Source organism: Pseudorca crassidens, chromosome 19 (genome assembly GCF_039906515.1).
Source record: "Pseudorca crassidens isolate mPseCra1 chromosome 19, mPseCra1.hap1, whole genome shotgun sequence".
NCBI classification, from domain to species: domain Eukaryota; kingdom Metazoa; phylum Chordata; class Mammalia; order Artiodactyla; family Delphinidae; genus Pseudorca; species Pseudorca crassidens.
Window position 1 is genome coordinate 25,318,117 of NC_090314.1, and position 26,931 is coordinate 25,345,047.

The 26,931-nt window shown below is 69.1% G+C and overlaps 13 non-coding genes across 13 annotated transcripts; all 13 read left to right on the forward strand.

Moving 5' to 3' along the window:
• The first annotated feature begins 2,621 nt into the window (after window positions 1–2,621).
• On the forward strand, window positions 2,622–2,740 carry LOC137213465 (5S ribosomal RNA). The gene has a single exon (XR_010938104.1). It is a non-coding gene; the product is annotated as a 5S ribosomal RNA (ribosomal RNA).
• Window positions 2,741–3,671: 931 nt separating this feature from the next.
• Window positions 3,672–3,790, forward strand: LOC137213466 (5S ribosomal RNA). Its single transcript, XR_010938105.1, has one exon. It is a non-coding gene; the product is annotated as a 5S ribosomal RNA (ribosomal RNA).
• A 2,701-nt stretch (window positions 3,791–6,491) lies between these two features.
• Window positions 6,492–6,610, forward strand: LOC137213468 (5S ribosomal RNA). Its single transcript, XR_010938107.1, has one exon. It is a non-coding gene; the product is annotated as a 5S ribosomal RNA (ribosomal RNA).
• A 931-nt stretch (window positions 6,611–7,541) lies between these two features.
• LOC137213469 (5S ribosomal RNA) lies at window positions 7,542–7,660 on the forward strand. The gene has a single exon (XR_010938108.1). It is a non-coding gene; the product is annotated as a 5S ribosomal RNA (ribosomal RNA).
• A 2,701-nt stretch (window positions 7,661–10,361) lies between these two features.
• Window positions 10,362–10,480, forward strand: LOC137213470 (5S ribosomal RNA). Its single transcript, XR_010938109.1, has one exon. It is a non-coding gene; the product is annotated as a 5S ribosomal RNA (ribosomal RNA).
• A 938-nt stretch (window positions 10,481–11,418) lies between these two features.
• LOC137213471 (5S ribosomal RNA) lies at window positions 11,419–11,537 on the forward strand. Its single transcript, XR_010938110.1, has one exon. It is a non-coding gene; the product is annotated as a 5S ribosomal RNA (ribosomal RNA).
• Window positions 11,538–14,238: 2,701 nt separating this feature from the next.
• LOC137213472 (5S ribosomal RNA) lies at window positions 14,239–14,357 on the forward strand. The gene has a single exon (XR_010938111.1). It is a non-coding gene; the product is annotated as a 5S ribosomal RNA (ribosomal RNA).
• Window positions 14,358–15,295: 938 nt separating this feature from the next.
• LOC137213473 (5S ribosomal RNA) lies at window positions 15,296–15,414 on the forward strand. The gene has a single exon (XR_010938112.1). It is a non-coding gene; the product is annotated as a 5S ribosomal RNA (ribosomal RNA).
• Window positions 15,415–18,115: 2,701 nt separating this feature from the next.
• LOC137213474 (5S ribosomal RNA) lies at window positions 18,116–18,234 on the forward strand. Its single transcript, XR_010938113.1, has one exon. It is a non-coding gene; the product is annotated as a 5S ribosomal RNA (ribosomal RNA).
• Window positions 18,235–19,172: 938 nt separating this feature from the next.
• Window positions 19,173–19,291, forward strand: LOC137213475 (5S ribosomal RNA). Its single transcript, XR_010938114.1, has one exon. It is a non-coding gene; the product is annotated as a 5S ribosomal RNA (ribosomal RNA).
• Window positions 19,292–21,992: 2,701 nt separating this feature from the next.
• On the forward strand, window positions 21,993–22,111 carry LOC137213476 (5S ribosomal RNA). Its single transcript, XR_010938115.1, has one exon. It is a non-coding gene; the product is annotated as a 5S ribosomal RNA (ribosomal RNA).
• A 936-nt stretch (window positions 22,112–23,047) lies between these two features.
• On the forward strand, window positions 23,048–23,166 carry LOC137213477 (5S ribosomal RNA). The gene has a single exon (XR_010938116.1). It is a non-coding gene; the product is annotated as a 5S ribosomal RNA (ribosomal RNA).
• Window positions 23,167–25,862: 2,696 nt separating this feature from the next.
• On the forward strand, window positions 25,863–25,980 carry LOC137213662 (5S ribosomal RNA). The gene has a single exon (XR_010938296.1). It is a non-coding gene; the product is annotated as a 5S ribosomal RNA (ribosomal RNA).
• The last annotated feature ends 951 nt before the right edge of the window (window positions 25,981–26,931 follow it).

Genomic DNA, 26,931 nt, shown 5'->3' on the forward strand with positions numbered 1-26,931 from the left:
CTGCAGGCAGTAGGCAAGGTGGTTTACCTGCCCGAGCAGGAAGCTTGGGCGATGGCAGAAGTGGGAAGAAACTCTTGAGCACAGGTTCTTGGGATCCACGGAGCAGCGCATGCACATGCGATGGGTGCCTACACAGCTGGCTTGCTTGTCTGTGGGGAAAGGCGAGATGGGTCAGGGCCTGGGTTCCTGAGGGGCTGAGAATCAAGGCAGGGATAGAAGAAAGGGGACAGGCCCACATCCCCTGAACCCACGCCGGCGCCCACTCACCTTTGTGGAAAATACGATTGAAAAGTGCCCGCAAGAATCTCTTCAGATGCCTCCAGAGTTGAGGGAAGAAGGGGAGGGGGGAGGCCGGGAGCAGGGTGAGCCCTGAAATCCAACCCTTGTCCGGTCACACCCCAGCAGCCCTCCCACCTCAGCCCCTTCAAGACCCCAGGGCTCCCCCAACCGCGCTGCACAGATCCTGCCCTGACCATAGTCACCATGTTGATCCCCACGTTGAGCAAGATGAAGCTGACCGGGATCAGAAGAATTGAGTATCCTTGCTCCTGGCATTTCCTGGGGATGGGGCCAGTGAACGGCTCGGCTCGGTAGTAGTTTCGCTCACCCATGGCCGTTGGTCCCAGGACTGCCTGGGCCCTCTGCCCTCCAGTTTTAACTGGGAGCCAGACTGGGTCATAATGGGGCAGGTGGTGAGGTCACAGTGAGGGAGGGGGATGAAAAGGAGGGCCCAGAGTGGCATTCCCTGGTAACCAGGGTCAGGTAAGCTGAGCCTGGACAGTCAAACAGGGCCCGGTGGCCGGCATACATCCCCTCGAGCGGTCATTCATTCGCTCACCGCCCGCTGACTCACTTGTTCAAATGACACATTGCGTCTCTTGGCCCCTCTTGAGACTAGGAAGACCTTGGCCTCAGAGGCCTGCTGAAGGCCTGGCTGGAGTCCAGAGCCTCAGCCTTCTTCATGCCCTTCACTGGGCCTGGAGCTGGACCTGCCCAGATGTGGAACCTCCCAGTTTGGAAGCAACTTCTTGTATGAGGCTCTCTGTGGACAGGGACAGCTGAGACACAGAGGAGGTGCCCAGAGACCAGGGGTTTGGAGTCTGCAGCTGCAGATGTACTTAGTGCATGGTATAGGACCAGGAGGGGCCTGCTGGCACAACTGTGGCCACTAAACCAAAGGGACCCTCAGGCCAAGAAGGGGACACTGGCTTCTTATTGCAGGAAGCCAAGCGCAGGGACCCAGGCTGGCAGAAGGAGTGGCGCTTCCAAGCCACAGACCACCAATGTTTCCTGGACTCTGGCGCTCTTTATTCCTCTCTCCATGCCCTGCCGCCCCCTGCCCCTGTCCCCATTTGCTGCTGGTAAGTTCATTTTCCCAGTCTGGCTCCCGTGCAGAGAGGGCCTGGAGGCCGAGGTGGAAGGTAGCAGCGAGTTGGCCCGCGCTTGGCCCTCCTGCGGTTGCCGCTTCAGCACCAGACTGTCATACACCTGGTAGTTGGCATTGCCTCCCGGATTCCGGCTGAGTGGCATGAAGGTGGGCGGGGGTGGAGGGTGCTCGGTAGCCTGGATGTCGGGCAGGAGGTGAGAGGGGCGGAGGAGAAGCACTGAGCTGGGAGCCGGGGCCCGCTGGTCCGAGGCCTCGGCCAGTACCGTGAGGGAGGCGGAGGTGGCCACAGGGCGCCGCAAGGGCAGGATCTCAGCCCATTCGGCCGCCGGGTGCCGCACCTCGTGGGGATCGCGGGAGTAATCCAAGTGTCCCGCGGAGGGATGCAGGCTGCGGTTGGACTCGCTGTGAGCACAGCTGGGGAGGCTACGTCTGTGGGCCGGTGGGGTGTCGCGCTACCAGGCTTCGGGCCGGTAGACCCGAGGCACCAGAGCGGATGGAGGCTCAGAGCCCTCCAGACCCAGACTCCGCCATGGGCCCAGTTGCCGTCCTTTCGGCCCGCGAGCCCCTCGACCTGCATCTGGCCGCCCCCACCGGCGCCCAGCCCCGGCGCCTCCACCTGTGTGCCGGTGTGTCCCTCCACAGCTCCCTCCGACAAAAGGCCCGCCCCGCCACCACCCCGCCCCTCTGGCGTGTCACCGCGGCCGGGTGCGGGAGCGGGATCGAGGGCAGGGGCCGCTTCCCCGGGCCTGCCGGCCACCAGGGGCGGGGTCCTGAGCTCGGCGGGGGGGTGTGGGGGCAAGGGTGGCCTTGCCGGGGCTGAGGGGCCGTGGCGACTCAATGGTGGCTCCCGGTGGCTTCGGGCCGGCTGCTGTCGGGCAGGAGGGCCGGCCCGGGCTGCGGCCGGGCTGCGCCTAGCGCCGCGTGGGCGGGCAGGGCCGACGCCCAAGGGACCGCGGGCCCCGGGCCCTGAAGCCTCCGGGGCCACGTCCCTGTGAGCGACGTGCGGGATCTTGGGCGGGGCGCCAAGCGCCGAAGGGTTTGCTGGGTCACGGCCGCCCTGGGCTGGGAGGTGGTCGCCAAACCCTCCGCCGCCGCCCGATACCCGAGACCTCCGTTCCCCCTGCCTGGGCGGGCGAGGGGGCCCTGCCGGGGCGGGCTGGCCGCCAGGCTGGCGTTAAGGCGCCAGCGCCAGCGAAACTGGGCCTCAAGGGGCCGCCCGCGGCCCCCCGCCCCCGTCTACGGCCATACCACCCTGAACGCGCCCGATCTCGTCTGATCTCGGAAGCTAAGCAGGGTCGGGCCTGGTTAGTACTTGGATGGGAGACCGCCTGGGAATACCGGGTGCTGTAGGCTTTTTGCCTCCCGCTCCGCCCGCCTTCTCCTTTACTCGCCCGCGGCGGGGGCCGCCGGCTCCGCCCCCGCCGGGCCCCGCTGCAGGCCCCACCTCCTCAGGCCCCTCCCACCACGGCGCGCGCCGGCGGGGGCGCTCCCCGCCGGCCCGGCCGGCCAGGCGGCCAGAAGGCGGCCCTGGAAGGCAGCCGCACCCCAGACGCTCCCGGGGTGGCTGGCCCGGACCCAGACTCCGCCGCGGGCCCAGTGGCCGTCCTTTCGGCCCGCGAGCCCCTCGACCTGCACCTGGCCGCCCCCACCGGCGCCCAGCCCCGGCGCCGCCACCTGTGTGCCGGTGTGTCCCTCCACAGCTCCCTCCGACAAAAGCCCCCCCACACCCCGCCCCTCTGGCGTGTCACCGCGGCCGGGTGCGGGAGCGGGATCGAGGGCAGGGGCCGCTTCCCGGGGCCTGCCGGCCACCAGGGGCGGGGTCCTGAGCTCGGCGGGGGGTGTGGGGGCAAGGGTGGCCTTGCCGGGGCTGAGGGGCCGTGGCGACTCAATGGTGGCTCCCGGTGGCTTCGGGCCGGCTGCTGTCGGGCAGGAGGGCCGGCCCGGGCTGCGGCCGGGCTGCGCCTAGCGCCGCGTGGGCGGGCAGGGCCGATGCCCAAGGGACCGCGGGCCCCGGGCCCTGAAGCCTCCGGGGCCACGTCCCTGTGAGCGACGTGCGGGATCTTGGGCGGGGCGCCAAGCGCCGAAGGGTTTGCTGGGTCACGGCCGCCCTGGGCTGGGAGGTGGTCGCCAAACCCTCCGCCGCCGCCCGATACCCGAGACCTCCGTTCCCCCTGCCTGGGCGGGCGAGGGGGCCCTGCCGGGGCGGGCCGGCCGCCAGGCTGGCGTTAAGGCGCCAGCGCCAGCGAAACTGGGCCTCAAGAGGCAGCCGTCGGCCCCCGCCCCCGTCTACGGCCATACCACCCTGAACGCGCCCGATCTCGTCTGATCTCGGAAGCTAAGCAGGGTCGGGCCTGGTTAGTACTTGGATGGGAGACCGCCTGGGAATACCGGGTGCTGTAGGCTTTTTGCCTCCCGCTCCGCCCGCCTTCTCCTTTACTCGCCCGCGGCGGGGGGGCCGCCGGCTCCGCCCCCGCCGAGCCCCGCTGCAGGCAGTAGGCAAGGTGGTTTACCTGCCCGAGCAGGAAGCTTGGGCGATGGCAGAAGTGGGAAGAAACTCTTGAGCACAGGTTCTTGGGATCCACGGAGCAGCGCATGCACATGCGATGGGTGCCTACACAGCTGGCTTGCTTGTCTGTGGGGAAAGGCGAGATGGGTCAGGGCCTGGGTTCCTGAGGGGCTGAGAATCAAGGCAGGGATAGAAGAAAGGGGACAGGCCCACATCCCCTGAACCCACGCCGGCGCCCACTCACCTTTGTGGAAAATACGATTGAAAAGTGCCCGCAAGAATCTCTTCAGATGCCTCCAGAGTTGAGGGAAGAAGGGGAGGGGGGAGGCCGGGAGCAGGGTGAGCCCTGAAATCCAACCCTTGTCCGGTCACACCCCAGCAGCCCTCCCACCTCAGCCCCTTCAAGACCCCAGGGCTCCCCCAGCCGCGCTGCACAGATCCTGCCCTGACCATAGTCACCATGTTGATCCCCACGTTGAGCAAGATGAAGCTGACCGGGATCAGAAGAATTGAGTATCCTTGCTCCTGGCATTTCCTGGGGATGGGGCCAGTGAACGGCTCGGCTCGGTAGTAGTTTCGCTCACCCATGGCCGTTGGTCCCAGGACTGCCTGGGCCCTCTGCCCTCCAGTTTTAACTGGGAGCCAGACTGGGTCATAATGGGGCAGGTGGTGAGGTCACAGTGAGGGAGGGGGATGAAAAGGAGGGCCCAGAGTGGCATTCCCTGGTAACCAGGGTCAGGTAAGCTGAGCCTGGACAGTCAAACAGGGCCCGGTGGCCGGCATACATCCCCTCGAGCGGTCATTCATTCGCTCACCGCCCGCTGACTCACTTGTTCAAATGACACATTGCGTCTCTTGGCCCCTCTTGAGACTAGGAAGACCTTGGCCTCAGAGGCCTGCTGAAGGCCTGGCTGGAGTCCAGAGCCTCAGCCTTCTTCATGCCCTTCACTGGGCCTGGAGCTGGACCTGCCCAGATGTGGAACCTCCCAGTTTGGAAGCAACTTCTTGTATGAGGCTCTCTGTGGACAGGGACAGCTGAGACACAGAGGAGGTGCCCAGAGACCAGGGGTTTGGAGTCTGCAGCTGCAGATGTACTTAGTGCATGGTATAGGACCAGGAGGGGCCTGCTGGCACAACTGTGGCCACTAAACCAAAGGGACCCTCAGGCCAAGAAGGGGACACTGGCTTCTTATTGCAGGAAGCCAAGCGCAGGGACCCAGGCTGGCAGAAGGAGTGGCGCTTCCAAGCCACAGACCACCAATGTTTCCTGGACTCTGGCGCTCTTTATTCCTCTCTCCATGCCCTGCCGCCCCCTGCCCCTGTCCCCATTTGCTGCTGGTAAGTTCATTTTCCCAGTCTGGCTCCCGTGCAGAGAGGGCCTGGAGGCCGAGGTGGAAGGTAGCAGCGAGTTGGCCCGCGCTTGGCCCTCCTGCGGTTGCCGCTTCAGCACCAGACTGTCATACACCTGGTAGTTGGCATTGCCTCCCGGATTCCGGCTGAGTGGCATGAAGGTGGGCGGGGGTGGAGGGTGCTCGGTAGCCTGGATGTCGGGCAGGAGGTGAGAGGGGCGGAGGAGAAGCACTGAGCTGGGAGCCGGGGCCCGCTGGTCCGAGGCCTCGGCCAGTACCGTGAGGGAGGCGGAGGTGGCCACAGGGCGCCGCAAGGGCAGGATCTCAGCCCATTCGGCCGCCGGGTGCCGCACCTCGTGGGGATCGCGGGAGTAATCCAAGTGTCCCGCGGAGGGATGCAGGCTGCGGTTGGACTCGCTGTGAGCACAGCTGGGGAGGCTACGTCTGTGGGCCGGTGGGGTGTCGCGCTACCAGGCTTCGGGCCGGTAGACCCGAGGCACCAGAGCGGATGGAGGCTCAGAGCCCTCCAGACCCAGACTCCGCCATGGGCCCAGTTGCCGTCCTTTCGGCCCGCGAGCCCCTCGACCTGCATCTGGCCGCCCCCACCGGCGCCCAGCCCCGGCGCCTCCACCTGTGTGCCGGTGTGTCCCTCCACAGCTCCCTCCGACAAAAGGCCCGCCCCGCCACCACCCCGCCCCTCTGGCGTGTCACCGCGGCCGGGTGCGGGAGCGGGATCGAGGGCAGGGGCCGCTTCCCCGGGCCTGCCGGCCACCAGGGGCGGGGTCCTGAGCTCGGCGGGGGGGTGTGGGGGCAAGGGTGGCCTTGCCGGGGCTGAGGGGCCGTGGCGACTCAATGGTGGCTCCCGGTGGCTTCGGGCCGGCTGCTGTCGGGCAGGAGGGCCGGCCCGGGCTGCGGCCGGGCTGCGCCTAGCGCCGCGTGGGCGGGCAGGGCCGACGCCCAAGGGACCGCGGGCCCCGGGCCCTGAAGCCTCCGGGGCCACGTCCCTGTGAGCGACGTGCGGGATCTTGGGCGGGGCGCCAAGCGCCGAAGGGTTTGCTGGGTCACGGCCGCCCTGGGCTGGGAGGTGGTCGCCAAACCCTCCGCCGCCGCCCGATACCCGAGACCTCCGTTCCCCCTGCCTGGGCGGGCGAGGGGGCCCTGCCGGGGCGGGCTGGCCGCCAGGCTGGCGTTAAGGCGCCAGCGCCAGCGAAACTGGGCCTCAAGGGGCCGCCCGCGGCCCCCCGCCCCCGTCTACGGCCATACCACCCTGAACGCGCCCGATCTCGTCTGATCTCGGAAGCTAAGCAGGGTCGGGCCTGGTTAGTACTTGGATGGGAGACCGCCTGGGAATACCGGGTGCTGTAGGCTTTTTGCCTCCCGCTCCGCCCGCCTTCTCCTTTACTCGCCCGCGGCGGGGGCCGCCGGCTCCGCCCCCGCCGGGCCCCGCTGCAGGCCCCACCTCCTCAGGCCCCTCCCACCACGGCGCGCGCCGGCCGGGGCGCTCCCCGCCAGCCCGGCCGGCCAGGCGGCCAGAAGGCGGCCCTGGAAGGCAGCCGCACCCCAGACGCTCCCGGGGTGGCTGGCCCGGACCCAGACTCCGCCGCGGGCCCAGTGGCCGTCCTTTCGGCCCGCGAGCCCCTCGACCTGCACCTGGCCGCCCCCACCGGCGCCCAGCCCCGGCGCCGCCACCTGTGTGCCGGTGTGTCCCTCCACAGCTCCCTCCGACAAAAGCCCCCCCACACCCCGCCCCTCTGGCGTGTCACCGCGGCCGGGTGCGGGAGCGGGATCGAGGGCAGGGGCCGCTTCCCGGGGCCTGCCGGCCACCAGGGGCGGGGTCCTGAGCTCGGCGGGGGGTGTGGGGGCAAGGGTGGCCTTGCCGGGGCTGAGGGGCCGTGGCGACTCAATGGTGGCTCCCGGTGGCTTCGGGCCGGCTGCTGTCGGGCAGGAGGGCCGGCCCGGGCTGCGGCCGGGCTGCGCCTAGCGCCGCGTGGGCGGGCAGGGCCGATGCCCAAGGGACCGCGGGCCCCGGGCCCTGAAGCCTCCGGGGCCACGTCCCTGTGAGCGACGTGCGGGATCTTGGGCGGGGCGCCAAGCGCCGAAGGGTTTGCTGGGTCACGGCCGCCCTGGGCTGGGAGGTGGTCGCCAAACCCTCCGCCGCCGCCCGATACCCGAGACCTCCGTTCCCCCTGCCTGGGCGGGCGAGGGGGCCCTGCCGGGGCGGGCCGGCCGCCAGGCTGGGGTTAAGGCGCCAGCGCCAGCGAAACTGGGCCTCAAGAGGCAGCCGTCGGCCCCCGCCCCCGTCTACGGCCATACCACCCTGAACGCGCCCGATCTCGTCTGATCTCGGAAGCTAAGCAGGGTCGGGCCTGGTTAGTACTTGGATGGGAGACCGCCTGGGAATACCGGGTGCTGTAGGCTTTTTGCCTCCCGCTCCGCCCGCCTTCTCCTTTACTCGCCCGCGGCGGGGGGGCCGCCGGCTCCGCCCCCGCCGAGCCCCGCTGCAGGCAGTAGTCAAGGTGGTTTACCTGCCCGAGCAGGAAGCTTGGGCGATGGCAGAAGTGGGAAGAAACTCTTGAGCACAGGTTCTTGGGATCCACGGAGCAGCGCATGCACATGCGATGGGTGCCTACACAGCTGGCTTGCTTGTCTGTGGGGAAAGGCGAGATGGGTCAGGGCCTGGGTTCCTGAGGGGCTGAGAATCAAGGCAGGGATAGAAGAAAGGGGACAGGCCCACATCCCCTGAACCCACGCCGGCGCCCACTCACCTTTGTGGAAAATACGATTGAAAAGTGCCCGCAAGAATCTCTTCAGATGCCTCCAGAGTTGAGGGAAGAAGGGGAGGGGGGAGGCCGGGAGCAGGGTGAGCCCTGAAATCCAACCCTTGTCCGGTCACACCCCAGCAGCCCTCCCACCTCAGCCCCTTCAAGACCCCAGGGCTCCCCCAGCCGCGCTGCACAGATCCTGCCCTGACCATAGTCACCATGTTGATCCCCACGTTGAGCAAGATGAAGCTGACCGGGATCAGAAGAATTGAGTATCCTTGCTCCTGGCATTTCCTGGGGATGGGGCCAGTGAACGGCTCGGCTCGGTAGTAGTTTCGCTCACCCATGGCCGTTGGTCCCAGGACTGCCTGGGCCCTCTGCCCTCCAGTTTTAACTGGGAGCCAGACTGGGTCATAATGGGGCAGGTGGTGAGGTCACAGTGAGGGAGGGGGATGAAAAGGAGGGCCCAGAGTGGCATTCCCTGGTAACCAGGGTCAGGTAAGCTGAGCCTGGACAGTCAAACAGGGCCCGGTGGCCGGCATACATCCCCTCGAGCGGTCATTCATTCGCTCACCGCCCGCTGACTCACTTGTTCAAATGACACATTGCGTCTCTTGGCCCCTCTTGAGACTAGGAAGACCTTGGCCTCAGAGGCCTGCTGAAGGCCTGGCTGGAGTCCAGAGCCTCAGCCTTCTTCATGCCCTTCACTGGGCCTGGAGCTGGACCTGCCCAGATGTGGAACCTCCCAGTTTGGAAGCAACTTCTTGTATGAGGCTCTCTGTGGACAGGGACAGCTGAGACACAGAGGAGGTGCCCAGAGACCAGGGGTTTGGAGTCTGCAGCTGCAGATGTACTTAGTGCATGGTATAGGACCAGGAGGGGCCTGCTGGCACAACTGTGGCCACTAAACCAAAGGGACCCTCAGGCCAAGAAGGGGACACTGGCTTCTTATTGCAGGAAGCCAAGCGCAGGGACCCAGGCTGGCAGAAGGAGTGGCGCTTCCAAGCCACAGACCACCAATGTTTCCTGGACTCTGGCGCTCTTTATTCCTCTCTCCATGCCCTGCCGCCCCCTGCCCCTGCCCCCATTTGCTGCTGGTAAGTTCATTTTCCCAGTCTGGCTCCCGTGCAGAGAGGGCCTGGAGGCCGAGGTGGAAGGTAGCAGCGAGTTGGCCCGCGCTTGGCCCTCCTGCGGTTGCCGCTTCAGCACCAGACTGTCATACACCTGGTAGTTGGCATTGCCTCCCGGGTTCCGGCTGAGTGGCATGAAGGTGGGCGGGGGTGGAGGGTGCTCGGTAGCCTGGATGTCGGGCAGGAGGTGAGAGGGGCGGAGGAGCAGCGCTGAGCTGGGAGCCGGGGCCCGCTGGTCCGAGGCCTCGGCCAGTACCGTGAGGGAGGCGGAGGTGGCCACAGGGCGCCGCAAGGGCAGGATCTCAGCCCATTCGGCCGCCGGGTGCCGCACCTCGTGGGGATCGCGGGAGTAATCCAAGTGTCCCGTGGAGGGATGCAGGCTGCGGTTGGACTCGCTGTGAGCACAGCTGGGGAGGCTACGTCTGTGGGCCGGTGGGGTGTCGCGCTACCAGGCTTCGGGCCGGTAGACCCGAGGCACCAGAGCGGATGGAGGCTCAGAGCCCTCCAGACCCAGACTCCGCCATGGGCCCAGTTGCCGTCCTTTCGGCCCGCGAGCCCCTCGACCTGCATCTGGCCGCCCCCACCGGCACCCAGCCCCGGCGCCACCACCTGTGTGCCGGTGTGTCCCTCCACAGCTCCCTCCGACAAAAGGCCCGCCCCGCCACCACCCCGCCCCTCTGGCGTGTCACCGCGGCCGGGTGCGGGAGCGGGATCGAGGGCAGGGGCCGCTTCCCCGGGCCTGCCGGCCACCAGGGGCGGGGTCCTGAGCTCGGCGGGGGGGTGTGGGGGCAAGGGTGGCCTTGCCGGGGCTGAGGGGCCGTGGCGACTCAATGGTGGCTCCCGGTGGCTTCGGGCCGGCTGCTGTCGGGCAGGAGGGCCGGCCCGGGCTGCGGCCGGGCTGCGCCTAGCGCCGCGTGGGCGGGCAGGGCCGACGCCCAAGGGACCGCGGTTCCCGGGCCCTGAAGCCTCCGGGGCCACGTCCCTGTGAGCGACGTGCGGGATCTTGGGCGGGGCGCCAAGCGCCGAAGGGTTTGCTGGGTCACGGCCGCCCTGGGCTGGGAGGTGGTCGCCAAACCCTCCGCCGCCGCCCGATACCCGAGACCTCCGTTCCCCCTGCCTGGGCGGGCGAGGGGGCCCTGCCGGGGCGGGCTGGCCGCCAGGCTGGCGTTAAGGCGCCAGCGCCAGCGAAACTGGGCCTCAAGGGGCCGCCCGCGGCCCCCCGCCCCCGTCTACGGCCATACCACCCTGAACGCGCCCGATCTCGTCTGATCTCGGAAGCTAAGCAGGGTCGGGCCTGGTTAGTACTTGGATGGGAGACCGCCTGGGAATACCGGGTGCTGTAGGCTTTTTGCCTCCCGCTCCGCCCGCCTTCTCCTTTACTCGCCCGCGGCGGGGGCCGCCGGCTCCGCCCCCGCCGGGCCCCGCTGCAGGCCCCACCTCCTCAGGCCCCTCCCACCACGGCGCGCGCCGGCGGGGGCGCACCCCGCCGGCCCGGCCGGCCAGGCGGCCAGAAGGCGGCCCTGGAAGGCAGCCGCACCCCAGACGCTCCCGGGGTGGCTGGCCCGGACCCAGACTCCGCCGCGGGCCCACTGGCCGTCCTTTCGGCCCGCGAGCCCCTCGACCTGCACCTGGCCGCCGCCACCGGCGCCCAGCCCCGGCGCCGCCACCTGTGTGCGGGTGTGTCCCTCCACAGCTCCCTCCGACAAAAGGCCCGCCCCGCCACCACCCCGCCCCTCTGGCGTGTCACCGCGGCCGGGTGCGGGAGCGGGATCGAGGGCAGGGGCCGCTTCCCCGGGCCTGCCGGCCACCAGGGGCGGGGTCCTGAGCTCGGCGTGGGGGTGTGGGGGCAAGGGTGGCCTTGCCGGGGCTGAGGGGCCGTGGCGACTCAATGGTGGCTCCCGGTGGCTTCGGGCCGGCTGCTGTCGGGCAGGAGGGCCGGCCCGGGCTGCGGCCGGGCTGCGCCTAGCGCCGCGTGGGCGGGCAGGGCCGATGCCCAAGGGACCGCGGGCCCCGGGCCCTGAAGCCTCCGGGGCCACGTCCCTGTGAGCGACGTGCGGGATCTTGGGCGGGGCGCCAAGCGCCGAAGGGTTTGCTGGGTCACGGCCGCCCTGGGCTGGGAGGTGGTCGCCAAACCCTCCGCCACCGCCCGATACCCGAGACCTCCGTTCCCCCTGCCTGGGCGGGCGAGGGGGCCCTGCCGGGGCGGGCCGGCCGCCAGGCTGGCGTTAAGGCGCCAGCGCCAGCGAAACTGGGCCTCAAGAGGCAGCCGTCGGCCCCTGCCCCCGTCTACGGCCATACCACCCTGAACGCGCCCGATCTCGTCTGATCTCGGAAGCTAAGCAGGGTCGGGCCTGGTTAGTACTTGGATGGGAGACCGCCTGGGAATACCGGGTGCTGTAGGCTTTTTGCCTCCCGCTCCGCCCGCCTTCTCCTTTACTCGCCCGCGGCGGGGGGGCCGCCGGCTCCGCCCCCGCCGAGCCCCGCTGCAGGCAGTAGTCAAGGTGGTTTACCTGCCCGAGCAGGAAGCTTGGGCGATGGCAGAAGTGGGAAGAAACTCTTGAGCACAGGTTCTTGGGATCCACGGAGCAGCGCATGCACATGCGATGGGTGCCTACACAGCTGGCTTGCTTGTCTGTGGGGAAAGGCGAGATGGGTCAGGGCCTGGGTTCCTGAGGGGCTGAGAATCAAGGCAGGGATAGAAGAAAGGGGACAGGCCCACATCCCCTGAACCCACGCCGGCGCCCACTCACCTTTGTGGAAAATACGATTGAAAAGTGCCCGCAAGAATCTCTTCAGATGCCTCCAGAGTTGAGGGAAGAAGGGGAGGGGGGAGGCCGGGAGCAGGGTGAGCCCTGAAATCCAACCCTTGTCCGGTCACACCCCAGCAGCCCTCCCACCTCAGCCCCTTCAAGACCCCAGGGCTCCCCCAGCCGCGCTGCACAGATCCTGCCCTGACCATAGTCACCATGTTGATCCCCACGTTGAGCAAGATGAAGCTGACCGGGATCAGAAGAATTGAGTATCCTTGCTCCTGGCATTTCCTGGGGATGGGGCCAGTGAACGGCTCGGCTCGGTAGTAGTTTCGCTCACCCATGGCCGTTGGTCCCAGGACTGCCTGGGCCCTCTGCCCTCCAGTTTTAACTGGGAGCCAGACTGGGTCATAATGGGGCAGGTGGTGAGGTCACAGTGAGGGAGGGGGATGAAAAGGAGGGCCCAGAGTGGCATTCCCTGGTAACCAGGGTCAGGTAAGCTGAGCCTGGACAGTCAAACAGGGCCCGGTGGCCGGCATACATCCCCTCGAGCGGTCATTCATTCGCTCACCGCCCGCTGACTCACTTGTTCAAATGACACATTGCGTCTCTTGGCCCCTCTTGAGACTAGGAAGACCTTGGCCTCAGAGGCCTGCTGAAGGCCTGGCTGGAGTCCAGAGCCTCAGCCTTCTTCATGCCCTTCACTGGGCCTGGAGCTGGACCTGCCCAGATGTGGAACCTCCCAGTTTGGAAGCAACTTCTTGTATGAGGCTCTCTGTGGACAGGGACAGCTGAGACACAGAGGAGGTGCCCAGAGACCAGGGGTTTGGAGTCTGCAGCTGCAGATGTACTTAGTGCATGGTATAGGACCAGGAGGGGCCTGCTGGCACAACTGTGGCCACTAAACCAAAGGGACCCTCAGGCCAAGAAGGGGACACTGGCTTCTTATTGCAGGAAGCCAAGCGCAGGGACCCAGGCTGGCAGAAGGAGTGGCGCTTCCAAGCCACAGACCACCAATGTTTCCTGGACTCTGGCGCTCTTTATTCCTCTCTCCATGCCCTGCCGCCCCCTGCCCCTGCCCCCATTTGCTGCTGGTAAGTTCATTTTCCCAGTCTGGCTCCCGTGCAGAGAGGGCCTGGAGGCCGAGGTGGAAGGTAGCAGCGAGTTGGCCCGCGCTTGGCCCTCCTGCGGTTGCCGCTTCAGCACCAGACTGTCATACACCTGGTAGTTGGCATTGCCTCCCGGGTTCCGGCTGAGTGGCATGAAGGTGGGCGGGGGTGGAGGGTGCTCGGTAGCCTGGATGTCGGGCAGGAGGTGAGAGGGGCGGAGGAGCAGCGCTGAGCTGGGAGCCGGGGCCCGCTGGTCCGAGGCCTCGGCCAGTACCGTGAGGGAGGCGGAGGTGGCCACAGGGCGCCGCAAGGGCAGGATCTCAGCCCATTCGGCCGCCGGGTGCCGCACCTCGTGGGGATCGCGGGAGTAATCCAAGTGTCCCGTGGAGGGATGCAGGCTGCGGTTGGACTCGCTGTGAGCACAGCTGGGGAGGCTACGTCTGTGGGCCGGTGGGGTGTCGCGCTACCAGGCTTCGGGCCGGTAGACCCGAGGCACCAGAGCGGATGGAGGCTCAGAGCCCTCCAGACCCAGACTCCGCCATGGGCCCAGTTGCCGTCCTTTCGGCCCGCGAGCCCCTCGACCTGCATCTGGCCGCCCCCACCGGCACCCAGCCCCGGCGCCACCACCTGTGTGCCGGTGTGTCCCTCCACAGCTCCCTCCGACAAAAGGCCCGCCCCGCCACCACCCCGCCCCTCTGGCGTGTCACCGCGGCCGGGTGCGGGAGCGGGATCGAGGGCAGGGGCCGCTTCCCCGGGCCTGCCGGCCACCAGGGGCGGGGTCCTGAGCTCGGCGGGGGGGTGTGGGGGCAAGGGTGGCCTTGCCGGGGCTGAGGGGCCGTGGCGACTCAATGGTGGCTCCCGGTGGCTTCGGGCCGGCTGCTGTCGGGCAGGAGGGCCGGCCCGGGCTGCGGCCGGGCTGCGCCTAGCGCCGCGTGGGCGGGCAGGGCCGACGCCCAAGGGACCGCGGTTCCCGGGCCCTGAAGCCTCCGGGGCCACGTCCCTGTGAGCGACGTGCGGGATCTTGGGCGGGGCGCCAAGCGCCGAAGGGTTTGCTGGGTCACGGCCGCCCTGGGCTGGGAGGTGGTCGCCAAACCCTCCGCCGCCGCCCGATACCCGAGACCTCCGTTCCCCCTGCCTGGGCGGGCGAGGGGGCCCTGCCGGGGCGGGCTGGCCGCCAGGCTGGCGTTAAGGCGCCAGCGCCAGCGAAACTGGGCCTCAAGGGGCCGCCCGCGGCCCCCCGCCCCCGTCTACGGCCATACCACCCTGAACGCGCCCGATCTCGTCTGATCTCGGAAGCTAAGCAGGGTCGGGCCTGGTTAGTACTTGGATGGGAGACCGCCTGGGAATACCGGGTGCTGTAGGCTTTTTGCCTCCCGCTCCGCCCGCCTTCTCCTTTACTCGCCCGCGGCGGGGGCCGCCGGCTCCGCCCCCGCCGGGCCCCGCTGCAGGCCCCACCTCCTCAGGCCCCTCCCACCACGGCGCGCGCCGGCGGGGGCGCACCCCGCCGGCCCGGCCGGCCAGGCGGCCAGAAGGCGGCCCTGGAAGGCAGCCGCACCCCAGACGCTCCCGGGGTGGCTGGCCCGGACCCAGACTCCGCCGCGGGCCCACTGGCCGTCCTTTCGGCCCGCGAGCCCCTCGACCTGCACCTGGCCGCCGCCACCGGCGCCCAGCCCCGGCGCCGCCACCTGTGTGCGGGTGTGTCCCTCCACAGCTCCCTCCGACAAAAGGCCCGCCCCGCCACCACCCCGCCCCTCTGGCGTGTCACCGCGGCCGGGTGCGGGAGCGGGATCGAGGGCAGGGGCCGCTTCCCCGGGCCTGCCGGCCACCAGGGGCGGGGTCCTGAGCTCGGCGGGGGGGTGTGGGGGCAAGGGTGGCCTTGCCGGGGCTGAGGGGCCGTGGCGACTCAATGGTGGCTCCCGGTGGCTTCGGGCCGGCTGCTGTCGGGCAGGAGGGCCGGCCCGGGCTGCGGCCGGGCTGCGCCTAGCGCCGCGTGGGCGGGCAGGGCCGATGCCCAAGGGACCGCGGGCCCCGGGCCCTGAAGCCTCCGGGGCCACGTCCCTGTGAGCGACGTGCGGGATCTTGGGCGGGGCGCCAAGCGCCGAAGGGTTTGCTGGGTCACGGCCGCCCTGGGCTGGGAGGTGGTCGCCAAACCCTCCGCCACCGCCCGATACCCGAGACCTCCGTTCCCCCTGCCTGGGCGGGCGAGGGGGCCCTGCCGGGGCGGGCCGGCCGCCAGGCTGGCGTTAAGGCGCCAGCGCCAGCGAAACTGGGCCTCAAGAGGCAGCCGTCGGCCCCCGCCCCCGTCTACGGCCATACCACCCTGAACGCGCCCGATCTCGTCTGATCTCGGAAGCTAAGCAGGGTCGGGCCTGGTTAGTACTTGGATGGGAGACCGCCTGGGAATACCGGGTGCTGTAGGCTTTTTGCCTCCCGCTCCGCCCGCCTTCTCCTTTACTCGCCCGCGGCGGGGGGGCCGCCGGCTCCGCCCCCGCCGAGCCCCGCTGCAGGCAGTAGTCAAGGTGGTTTACCTGCCCGAGCAGGAAGCTTGGGCGATGGCAGAAGTGGGAAGAAACTCTTGAGCACAGGTTCTTGGGATCCACGGAGCAGCGCATGCACATGCGATGGGTGCCTACACAGCTGGCTTGCTTGTCTGTGGGGAAAGGCGAGATGGGTCAGGGCCTGGGTTCCTGAGGGGCTGAGAATCAAGGCAGGGATAGAAGAAAGGGGACAGGCCCACATCCCCTGAACCCACGCCGGCGCCCACTCACCTTTGTGGAAAATACGATTGAAAAGTGCCCGCAAGAATCTCTTCAGATGCCTCCAGAGTTGAGGGAAGAAGGGGAGGGGGGAGGCCGGGAGCAGGGTGAGCCCTGAAATCCAACCCTTGTCCGGTCACACCCCAGCAGCCCTCCCACCTCAGCCCCTTCAAGACCCCAGGGCTCCCCCAGCCGCGCTGCACAGATCCTGCCCTGACCATAGTCACCATGTTGATCCCCACGTTGAGCAAGATGAAGCTGACCGGGATCAGAAGAATTGAGTATCCTTGCTCCTGGCATTTCCTGGGGATGGGGCCAGTGAACGGCTCGGCTCGGTAGTAGTTTCGCTCACCCATGGCCGTTGGTCCCAGGACTGCCTGGGCCCTCTGCCCTCCAGTTTTAACTGGGAGCCAGACTGGGTCATAATGGGGCAGGTGGTGAGGTCACAGTGAGGGAGGGGGATGAAAAGGAGGGCCCAGAGTGGCATTCCCTGGTAACCAGGGTCAGGTAAGCTGAGCCTGGACAGTCAAACAGGGCCCGGTGGCCGGCATACATCCCCTCGAGCGGTCATTCATTCGCTCACCGCCCGCTGACTCACTTGTTCAAATGACACATTGCGTCTCTTGGCCCCTCTTGAGACTAGGAAGACCTTGGCCTCAGAGGCCTGCTGAAGGCCTGGCTGGAGTCCAGAGCCTCAGCCTTCTTCATGCCCTTCACTGGGCCTGGAGCTGGACCTGCCCAGATGTGGAACCTCCCAGTTTGGAAGCAACTTCTTGTATGAGGCTCTCTGTGGACAGGGACAGCTGAGACACAGAGGAGGTGCCCAGAGACCAGGGGTTTGGAGTCTGCAGCTGCAGATGTACTTAGTGCATGGTATAGGACCAGGAGGGGCCTGCTGGCACAACTGTGGCCACTAAACCAAAGGGACCCTCAGGCCAAGAAGGGGACACTGGCTTCTTATTGCAGGAAGCCAAGCGCAGGGACCCAGGCTGGCAGAAGGAGTGGCGCTTCCAAGCCACAGACCACCAATGTTTCCTGGACTCTGGCGCTCTTTATTCCTCTCTCCATGCCCTGCCGCCCCCTGCCCCTGCCCCCATTTGCTGCTGGTAAGTTCATTTTCCCAGTCTGGCTCCCGTGCAGAGAGGGCCTGGAGGCCGAGGTGGAAGGTAGCAGCGAGTTGGCCCGCGCTTGGCCCTCCTGCGGTTGCCGCTTCAGCACCAGACTGTCATACACCTGGTAGTTGGCATTGCCTCCCGGGTTCCGGCTGAGTGGCATGAAGGTGGGCGGGGGTGGAGGGTGCTCGGTAGCCTGGATGTCGGGCAGGAGGTGAGAGGGGCGGAGGAGCAGCGCTGAGCTGGGAGCCGGGGCCCGCTGGTCCGAGGCCTCGGCCAGTACCGTGAGGGAGGCGGAGGTGGCCACAGGGCGCCGCAAGGGCAGGATCTCAGCCCATTCGGCCGCCGGGTGCCGCACCTCGTGGGGATCGCGGGAGTAATCCAAGTGTCCCGTGGAGGGATGCAGGCTGCGGTTGGACTCGCTGTGAGCACAGCTGGGGAGGCTACGTCTGTGGGCCGGTGGGGTGTCGCGCTACCAGGCTTCGGGCCGGTAGACCCGAGGCACCAGAGCGGATGGAGGCTCAGAGCCCTCCAGACCCAGACTCCGCCATGGGCCCAGTTGCCGTCCTTTCGGCCCGCGAGCCCCTCGACCTGCATCTGGCCGCCCCCACCGGCACCCAGCCCCGGCGCCACCACCTGTGTGCCGGTGTGTCCCTCCACAGCTCCCTCCGACAAAAGGCCCGCCCCGCCACCACCCCGCCCCTCTGGCGTGTCACCGCGGCCGGGTGCGGGAGCGGGATCGAGGGCAGGGGCCGCTTCCCCGGGCCTGCCGGCCACCAGGGGCGGGGTCCTGAGCTCGGCGGGGGGGTGTGGGGGCAAGGGTGGCCTTGCCGGGGCTGAGGGGCCGTGGCGACTCAATGGTGGCTCCCGGTGGCTTCGGGCCGGCTGCTGTCGGGCAGGAGGGCCGGCCCGGGCTGCGGCCGGGCTGCGCCTAGCGCCGCGTGGGCGGGCAGGGCCGACGCCCAAGGGACCGCGGTTCCCGGGCCCTGAAGCCTCCGGGGCCACGTCCCTGTGAGCGACGTGCGGGATCTTGGGCGGGGCGCCAAGCGCCGAAGGGTTTGCTGGGTCACGGCCGCCCTGGGCTGGGAGGTGGTCGCCAAACCCTCCGCCGCCGCCCGATACCCGAGACCTCCGTTCCCCCTGCCTGGGCGGGCGAGGGGGCCCTGCCGGGGCGGGCTGGCCGCCAGGCTGGCGTTAAGGCGCCAGCGCCAGCGAAACTGGGCCTCAAGGGGCCGCCCGCGGCCCCCCGCCCCCGTCTACGGCCATACCACCCTGAACGCGCCCGATCTCGTCTGATCTCGGAAGCTAAGCAGGGTCGGGCCTGGTTAGTACTTGGATGGGAGACCGCCTGGGAATACCGGGTGCTGTAGGCTTTTTGCCTCCCGCTCCGCCCGCCTTCTCCTTTACTCGCCCGCGGCGGGGGCCGCCGGCTCCGCCCCCGCCGGGCCCCGCTGCAGGCCCCACCTCCTCAGGCCCCTCCCACCACGGCGCGCGCCGGCGGGGGCGCACCCCGCCGGCCCGGCCGGCCAGGCGGCCAGAAGGCGGCCCTGGAAGGCAGCCGCACCCCAGACGCTCCCGGGGTGGCTGGCCCGGACCCAGACTCCGCCGCGGGCCCACTGGCCGTCCTTTCGGCCCGCGAGCCCCTCGACCTGCACCTGGCCGCCGCCACCGGCGCCCAGCCCCGGCGCCGCCACCTGTGTGCGGGTGTGTCCCTCCACAGCTCCCTCCGACAAAAGGCCCGCCCCGCCACCACCCCGCCCCTCTGGCGTGTCACCGCGGCCGGGTGCGGGAGCGGGATCGAGGGCAGGGGCCGCTTCCCCGGGCCTGCCGGCCACCAGGGGCGGGGTCCTGAGCTCGGCGTGGGGGTGTGGGGGCAAGGGTGGCCTTGCCGGGGCTGAGGGGCCGTGGCGACTCAATGGTGGCTCCCGGTGGCTTCGGGCCGGCTGCTGTCGGGCAGGAGGGCCGGCCCGGGCTGCGGCCGGGCTGCGCCTAGCGCCGCGTGGGCGGGCAGGGCCGATGCCCAAGGGACCGCGGGCCCCGGGCCCTGAAGCCTCCGGGGCCACGTCCCTGTGAGCGACGTGCGGGATCTTGGGCGGGGCGCCAAGCGCCGAAGGGTTTGCTGGGTCACGGCCGCCCTGGGCTGGGAGGTGGTCGCCAAACCCTCCGCCACCGCCCGATACCCGAGACCTCCGTTCCCCCTGCCTGGGCGGGCGAGGGGGCCCTGCCGGGGCGGGCCGGCCGCCAGGCTGGCGTTAAGGCGCCAGCGCCAGCGAAACTGGGCCTCAAGAGGCAGCCGTCGGCCCCTGCCCCCGTCTACGGCCATACCACCCTGAACGCGCCCGATCTCGTCTGATCTCGGAAGCTAAGCAGGGTCGGGCCTGGTTAGTACTTGGATGGGAGACCGCCTGGGAATACCGGGTGCTGTAGGCTTTTTGCCTCCCGCTCCGCCCGCCTTCTCCTTTACTCGCCCGCGGCGGGGGGGCCGCCGGCTCCGCCCCCGCCGAGCCCCGCTGCAGGCAGTAGTCAAGGTGGTTTACCTGCCCGAGCAGGAAGCTTGGGCGATGGCAGAAGTGGGAAGAAACTCTTGAGCACAGGTTCTTGGGATCCACGGAGCAGCGCATGCACATGCGATGGGTGCCTACACAGCTGGCTTGCTTGTCTGTGGGGAAAGGCGAGATGGGTCAGGGCCTGGGTTCCTGAGGGGCTGAGAATCAAGGCAGGGATAGAAGAAAGGGGACAGGCCCACATCCCCTGAACCCACGCCGGCGCCCACTCACCTTTGTGGAAAATACGATTGAAAAGTGCCCGCAAGAATCTCTTCAGATGCCTCCAGAGTTGAGGGAAGAAGGGGAGGGGGGAGGCCGGGAGCAGGGTGAGCCCTGAAATCCAACCCTTGTCCGGTCACACCCCAGCAGCCCTCCCACCTCAGCCCCTTCAAGACCCCAGGGCTCCCCCAGCCGCGCTGCACAGATCCTGCCCTGACCATAGTCACCATGTTGATCCCCACGTTGAGCAAGATGAAGCTGACCGGGATCAGAAGAATTGAGTATCCTTGCTCCTGGCATTTCCTGGGGATGGGGCCAGTGAACGGCTCGGCTCGGTAGTAGTTTCGCTCACCCATGGCCGTTGGTCCCAGGACTGCCTGGGCCCTCTGCCCTCCAGTTTTAACTGGGAGCCAGACTGGGTCATAATGGGGCAGGTGGTGAGGTCACAGTGAGGGAGGGGGATGAAAAGGAGGGCCCAGAGTGGCATTCCCTGGTAACCAGGGTCAGGTAAGCTGAGCCTGGACAGTCAAACAGGGCCCGGTGGCCGGCATACATCCCCTCGAGCGGTCATTCATTCGCTCACCGCCCGCTGACTCACTTGTTCAAATGACACATTGCGTCTCTTGGCCCCTCTTGAGACTAGGAAGACCTTGGCCTCAGAGGCCTGCTGAAGGCCTGGCTGGAGTCCAGAGCCTCAGCCTTCTTCATGCCCTTCACTGGGCCTGGAGCTGGACCTGCCCAGATGTGGAACCTCCCAGTTTGGAAGCAACTTCTTGTATGAGGCTCTCTGTGGACAGGGACAGCTGAGACACAGAGGAGGTGCCCAGAGACCAGGGGTTTGGAGTCTGCAGCTGCAGATGTACTTAGTGCATGGTATAGGACCAGGAGGGGCCTGCTGGCAGAGCTGTGGCCACTAAACCAAAGGGACCCTCAGGCCAAGAAGGGGACACTGGCTTCTTATTGCAGGAAGCCAAGCGCAGGGACCCAGGCTGGCAGAAGGAGTGGCGCTTCCAAGCCACAGACCACCAATGTTTCCTGGACTCTGGCGCTCTTTATTCCTCTCTCCATGCCCTGCCGCCCCCTGCCCCTGCCCCCATTTGCTGCTGGTAAGTTCATTTTCCCAGTCTGGCTCCCGTGCAGAGAGGGCCTGGAGGCCGAGGTGGAAGGTAGCAGCGAGTTGGCCCGCGCTTGGCCCTCCTGCGGTTGCCGCTTCAGCACCAGACTGTCATACACCTGGTAGTTGGCATTGCCTCCCGGGTTCCGGCTGAGTGGCATGAAGGTGGGCGGGGGTGGAGGGTGCTCGGTAGCCTGGATGTCGGGCAGGAGGTGAGAGGGGCGGAGGAGCAGCGCTGAGCTGGGAGCCGGGGCCCGCTGGTCCGAGGCCTCGGCCAGTACCGTGAGGGAGGCGGAGGTGGCCACAGGGCGCCGCAAGGGCAGGATCTCAGCCCATTCGGCCGCCGGGTGCCGCACCTCGTGGGGATCGCGGGAGTAATCCAAGTGTCCCGTGGAGGGATGCAGGCTGCGGTTGGACTCGCTGTGAGCACAGCTGGGGAGGCTACGTCTGTGGGCCGGTGGGGTGTCGCGCTACCAGGCTTCGGGCCGGTAGACCCGAGGCACCAGAGCGGATGGAGGCTCAGAGCCCTCCAGACCCAGACTCCGCCATGGGCCCAGTTGCCGTCCTTTCGGCCCGCGAGCCCCTCGACCTGCATCTGGCCGCCCCCACCGGCACCCAGCCCCGGCGCCACCACCTGTGTGCCGGTGTGTCCCTCCACAGCTCCCTCCGACAAAAGGCCCGCCCCGCCACCACCCCGCCCCTCTGGCGTGTCACCGCGGCCGGGTGCGGGAGCGGGATCGAGGGCAGGGGCCGCTTCCCCGGGCCTGCCGGCCACCAGGGGCGGGGTCCTGAGCTCGGCGGGGGGGTGTGGGGGCAAGGGTGGCCTTGCCGGGGCTGAGGGGCCGTGGCGACTCAATGGTGGCTCCCGGTGGCTTCGGGCCGGCTGCTGTCGGGCAGGAGGGCCGGCCCGGGCTGCGGCCGGGCTGCGCCTAGCGCCGCGTGGGCGGGCAGGGCCGACGCCCAAGGGACCGCGGTTCCCGGGCCCTGAAGCCTCCGGGGCCACGTCCCTGTGAGCGACGTGCGGGATCTTGGGCGGGGCGCCAAGCGCCGAAGGGTTTGCTGGGTCACGGCCGCCCTGGGCTGGGAGGTGGTCGCCAAACCCTCCGCCGCCGCCCGATACCCGAGACCTCCGTTCCCCCTGCCTGGGCGGGCGAGGGGGCCCTGCCGGGGCGGGCCGGCCGCCAGGCTGGCGTTAAGGCGCCAGCGCCAGCGAAACTGGGCCTCAAGGGGCCGCCCGCGGCCCCCCGCCCCCGTCTACGGCCATACCACCCTGAACGCGCCCGATCTCGTCTGATCTCGGAAGCTAAGCAGGGTCGGGCCTGGTTAGTACTTGGATGGGAGACCGCCTGGGAATACCGGGTGCTGTAGGCTTTTTGCCTCCCGCTCCGCCCGCCTTCTCCTTTACTCGCCCGCGGCGGGGCCGCCGGCTCCGCCCCCGCCGGGCCCCGCTGCAGGCCCCACCTCCTCAGGCCCCTCCCACCACGGCGCGCGCCGGCGGGGGCGCACCCCGCCGGCCCGGCCGGCCAGGCGGCCAGAAGGCGGCCCTGGAAGGCAGCCGCACCCCAGACGCTCCCGGGGTGGCTGGCCCGGACCCAGACTCCGCCGCGGGCCCACTGGCCGTCCTTTCGGCCCGCGAGCCCCTCGACCTGCACCTGGCCGCCGCCACCGGCGCCCAGCCCCGGCGCCGCCACCTGTGTGCGGGTGTGTCCCTCCACAGCTCCCTCCGACAAAAGGCCCGCCCCGCCACCACCCCGCCCCTCTGGCGTGTCACCGCGGCCGGGTGCGGGAGCGGGATCGAGGGCAGGGGCCGCTTCCCCGGGCCTGCCGGCCACCAGGGGCGGGGTCCTGAGCTCGGCGTGGGGGTGTGGGGCAAGGGTGGCCTTGCCGGGGCTGAGGGGCCGTGGCGACTCAATGGTGGCTCCCGGTGGCTTCGGGCCGGCTGCTGTCGGGCAGGAGGGCCGGCCCGGGCTGCGGCCGGGCTGCGCCTAGCGCCGCGTGGGCGGGCAGGGCCGATGCCCAAGGGACCGCGGGCCCCGGGCCCTGAAGCCTCCGGGGCCACGTCCCTGTGAGCGACGTGCGGGATCTTGGGCGGGGCGCCAAGCGCCGAAGGGTTTGCTGGGTCACGGCCGCCCTGGGCTGGGAGGTGGTCGCCAAACCCTCCGCCACCGCCCGATACCCGAGACCTCCGTTCCCCCTGCCTGGGCGGGCGAGGGGGCCCTGCCGGGGCGGGCCGGCCGCCAGGCTGGCGTTAAGGCGCCAGCGCCAGCGAAACTGGGCCTCAAGAGGCAGCCGTCGGCCCCTGCCCCCGTCTACGGCCATACCACCCTGAACGCGCCCGATCTCGTCTGATCTCGGAAGCTAAGCAGGGTCGGGCCTGGTTAGTACTTGGATGGGAGACCGCCTGGGAATACCGGGTGCTGTAGGCTTTTTGCCTCCCGCTCCGCCCGCCTTCTCCTTTACTCGCCCGCGGCGGGGGGGGCCGCCGGCTCCGCCCCCGCCGAGCCCCGCTGCAGGCAGTAGTCAAGGTGGTTTACCTGCCCGAGCAGGAAGCTTGGGCGATGGCAGAAGTGGGAAGAAACTCTTGAGCACAGGTTCTTGGGATCCACGGAGCAGCGCATGCACATGCGATGGGTGCCTACACAGCTGGCTTGCTTGTCTGTGGGGAAAGGCGAGATGGGTCAGGGCCTGGGTTCCTGAGGGGCTGAGAATCAAGGCAGGGATAGAAGAAAGGGGACAGGCCCACATCCCCTGAACCCACGCCGGCGCCCACTCACCTTTGTGGAAAATACGATTGAAAAGTGCCCGCAAGAATCTCTTCAGATGCCTCCAGAGTTGAGGGAAGAAGGGGAGGGGGAGGCCGGGAGCAGGGTGAGCCCTGAAATCCAACCCTTGTCCGGTCACACCCCAGCAGCCCTCCCACCTCAGCCCCTTCAAGACCCCAGGGCTCCCCCAGCCGCGCTGCACAGATCCTGCCCTGACCATAGTCACCATGTTGATCCCCACGTTGAGCAAGATGAAGCTGACCGGGATCAGAAGAATTGAGTATCCTTGCTCCTGGCATTTCCTGGGGATGGGGCCAGTGAACGGCTCGGCTCGGTAGTAGTTTCGCTCACCCATGGCCGTTGGTCCCAGGACTGCCTGGGCCCTCTGCCCTCCAGTTTTAACTGGGAGCCAGACTGGGTCATAATGGGGCAGGTGGTGAGGTCACACAGTGAGGGAGGGGGATGAAAAGGAGGGCCCAGAGTGGCATTCCCTGGTAACCAGGGTCAGGTAAGCTGAGCCTGGACAGTCAAACAGGGCCCGGTGGCCGGCATACATCCCCTCGAGCGGTCATTCATTCGCTCACCGCCCGCTGACTCACTTGTTCAAATGACACATTGCGTCTCTTGGCCCCTCTTGAGACTAGGAAGACCTTGGCCTCAGAGGCCTGCTGAAGGCCTGGCTGGAGTCCAGAGCCTCAGCCTTCTTCATGCCCTTCACTGGGCCTGGAGCTGGACCTGCCCAGATGTGGAACCTCCCAGTTTGGAAGCAACTTCTTGTATGAGGCTCTCTGTGGACAGGGACAGCTGAGACACAGAGGAGGTGCCCAGAGACCAGGGGTTTGGAGTCTGCAGCTGCAGATGTACTTAGTGCATGGTATAGGACCAGGAGGGGCCTGCTGGCACAACTGTGGCCACTAAACCAAAGGGACCCTCAGGCCAAGAAGGGGACACTGGCTTCTTATTGCAGGAAGCCAAGCGCAGGGACCCAGGCTGGCAGAAGGAGTGGCGCTTCCAAGCCACAGACCACCAATGTTTCCTGGACTCTGGCGCTCTTTATTCCTCTCTCCATGCCCTGCCGCCCCCTGCCCCTGCCCCCATTTGCTGCTGGTAAGTTCATTTTCCCAGTCTGGCTCCCGTGCAGAGAGGGCCTGGAGGCCGAGGTGGAAGGTAGCAGCGAGTTGGCCCGCGCTGGCCTCCTGCGGTTGCCGCTTCAGCACCAGACTGTCATACACCTGGTAGTTGGCATTGCCTCCCGGGTTCCGGCTGAGTGGCATGAAGGTGGGCGGGGGTGGAGGGTGCTCGGTAGCCTGGATGTCGGGCAGGAGGTGAGAGGGGCGGAGGAGCAGCGCTGAGCTGGGAGCCGGGGCCCGCTGGTCCGAGCCTCGGCCAGTACCGTGAGGGAGGCGGAGGTGGCCACAGGGCGCCGCAAGGGCAGGATCTCAGCCCATCGGCCGCCGGGTGCCGCACCTCGTGGGGATCGCGGGAGTAATCCAAGTGTCCCGTGGAGGGATGCAGGCTGCGGTTGGACTCGCTGTGAGCACAGCTGGGAGGCTACGTCTGTGGGCCGGTGGGGTGTCGCGCTACAGGCTTCGGGCCGGTAGACCCGAGGCACCAGAGCGGATGGAGGCTCAGAGCCCTCCAGACCCAGACTCCGCCATGGGCCCAGTTGCCGTCCTTTCGGCCCGCGAGCCCCTCGACCTGCATCTGGCCGCCCCCACCGGCACCCAGCCCCGGCGCCACCACCTGTGTGCCGGTGTGTCCCCTCCACAGCTCCCTCCGACAAAAGGCCCGCCCCGCCACCACCCGCCCCTCTGGCGTGTCACCGCGGCCGGGTGCGGGAGCGGGATCGAGGGCAGGGGCCGCTTCCCCGGGCCTGCCGGCCACCAGGGGCGGGGTCCTGAGCTCGGCGGGGGGGTGTGGGGCAAGGGTGGCCTTGCCGGGGCTGAGGGGCCGTGGCGACTCAATGGTGGCTCCCGGTGGCTTCGGGCCGGCTGCTGTCGGGCAGGAGGGCCGGCCCGGGCTGCGGCCGGGCTGACGCCTAGCGCCGCGTGGGCGGGCAGGGCCGACGCCCAAGGACCGCGGTTCCCGGGCCCTGAAGCCTCCGGGGCCACGTCCCTGTGAGCGACGTGCGGGATCTTGGGCGGGGCGCCAAGCGCCGAAGGGTTTGCTGGGTCACGGCCGCCCTGGCTGGGAGGTGGTCGCCAAACCCTCCGCCGCCGGCCCGATACCCGAGACCTCCGTTCCCCCTGCCTGGGCGGGCGAGGGGCCCTGCCGGGGCGGGCTGGCCGCCAGGCTGGCGTTAAGGCGCCAGCGCAGCGAAACTGGGCCCTCAAGGGGCCGCCCCGCGGCCCCCCGCCCCCGTCTACGGCCATACCACCCTGAACGCGCCCGATCTCGTCTGATCTCGGAAGCTAGCAGGGTCGGGCCTGGTTAGTACTTGGATGGGAGACCGCCTGGGAATACCGGGTGCTGTAGGCTTTTTGCCTCCCGCTCCGCCCGCCTTCTCCTTTACTCGCCCGCGGCGGGGGCCGCCGGCCTCCGCCCCGCCGGGCCCCGCTGCAGGCCCACCTCCTCAGGCCCCTCCCACCACGGCGCGCGCCGGCGGGGGCGCACCCCGCCGGCCCGGCCGGCCAGGCGGCCAGAAGGCGGCCCTGGAAGGCAGCCGCACCCCAGACGCTCCCGGGTGGCTGGCCCGGACCCAGACTCCGCCGCGGGCCCACTGGCCGTCCTTTCGGCCCGCGAGCCCCTCGACCTGCACCTGGCCGCCGCCACCGGCGCCCAGCCCCGGCGCCGCCACCTGTGTGCGGGTGTGTCCCTCCACAGCTCCCTCCGACAAAAGGCCCGCCCCGCCACCACCCCGCCCCTCTGGCGTGTCACCGCGGCCGGGGTGCGGAGCGGGATCGAGGGCAGGGGCCGCTTCCCCGGGCCTGCCGGCCATCCAGGGGCGGGGTCCTGAGCTCGGCGTGGGGGGTGTGGGGGCAAGGGTGGCCTTGCCGGGGCTGAGGGGCCGTGGCGACTCAATGGTGGCTCCCGGTGGCTTCGGGCCGGCTGCTGTCGGGCAGGAGGGCCGGCCCGGGCTGCGGCCGGGCTGCGCCTAGCGCCGCGTGGGCGGGCAGGGCCGATGCCCAAGGGACCGCGGGCCCCGGGCCCTGAGCCTCCGGGGCCACGTCCCTGTGAGCGACGTGCGGGATCTTGGGGCGGGGCGCCAAGCGCCGAAGGGGTTTGCTGGGTCACGGCCGCCCTGGGCTGGGAGTTGGTCGCCAAACCCTCCGCCACCGCCCGATACCCGAGACCTCCGTTCCCCCTGCCTGGGCGGGCGAGGGGGCCCTGCCGGGGCGGGCCGGCCGCCAGGCTGGCGTTAAGGCGCCAGCGCCAGCGAAACTGGGCCTCAAGAGGCAGCCGTCGGCCCCTGCCCCGTCTACGGCCATA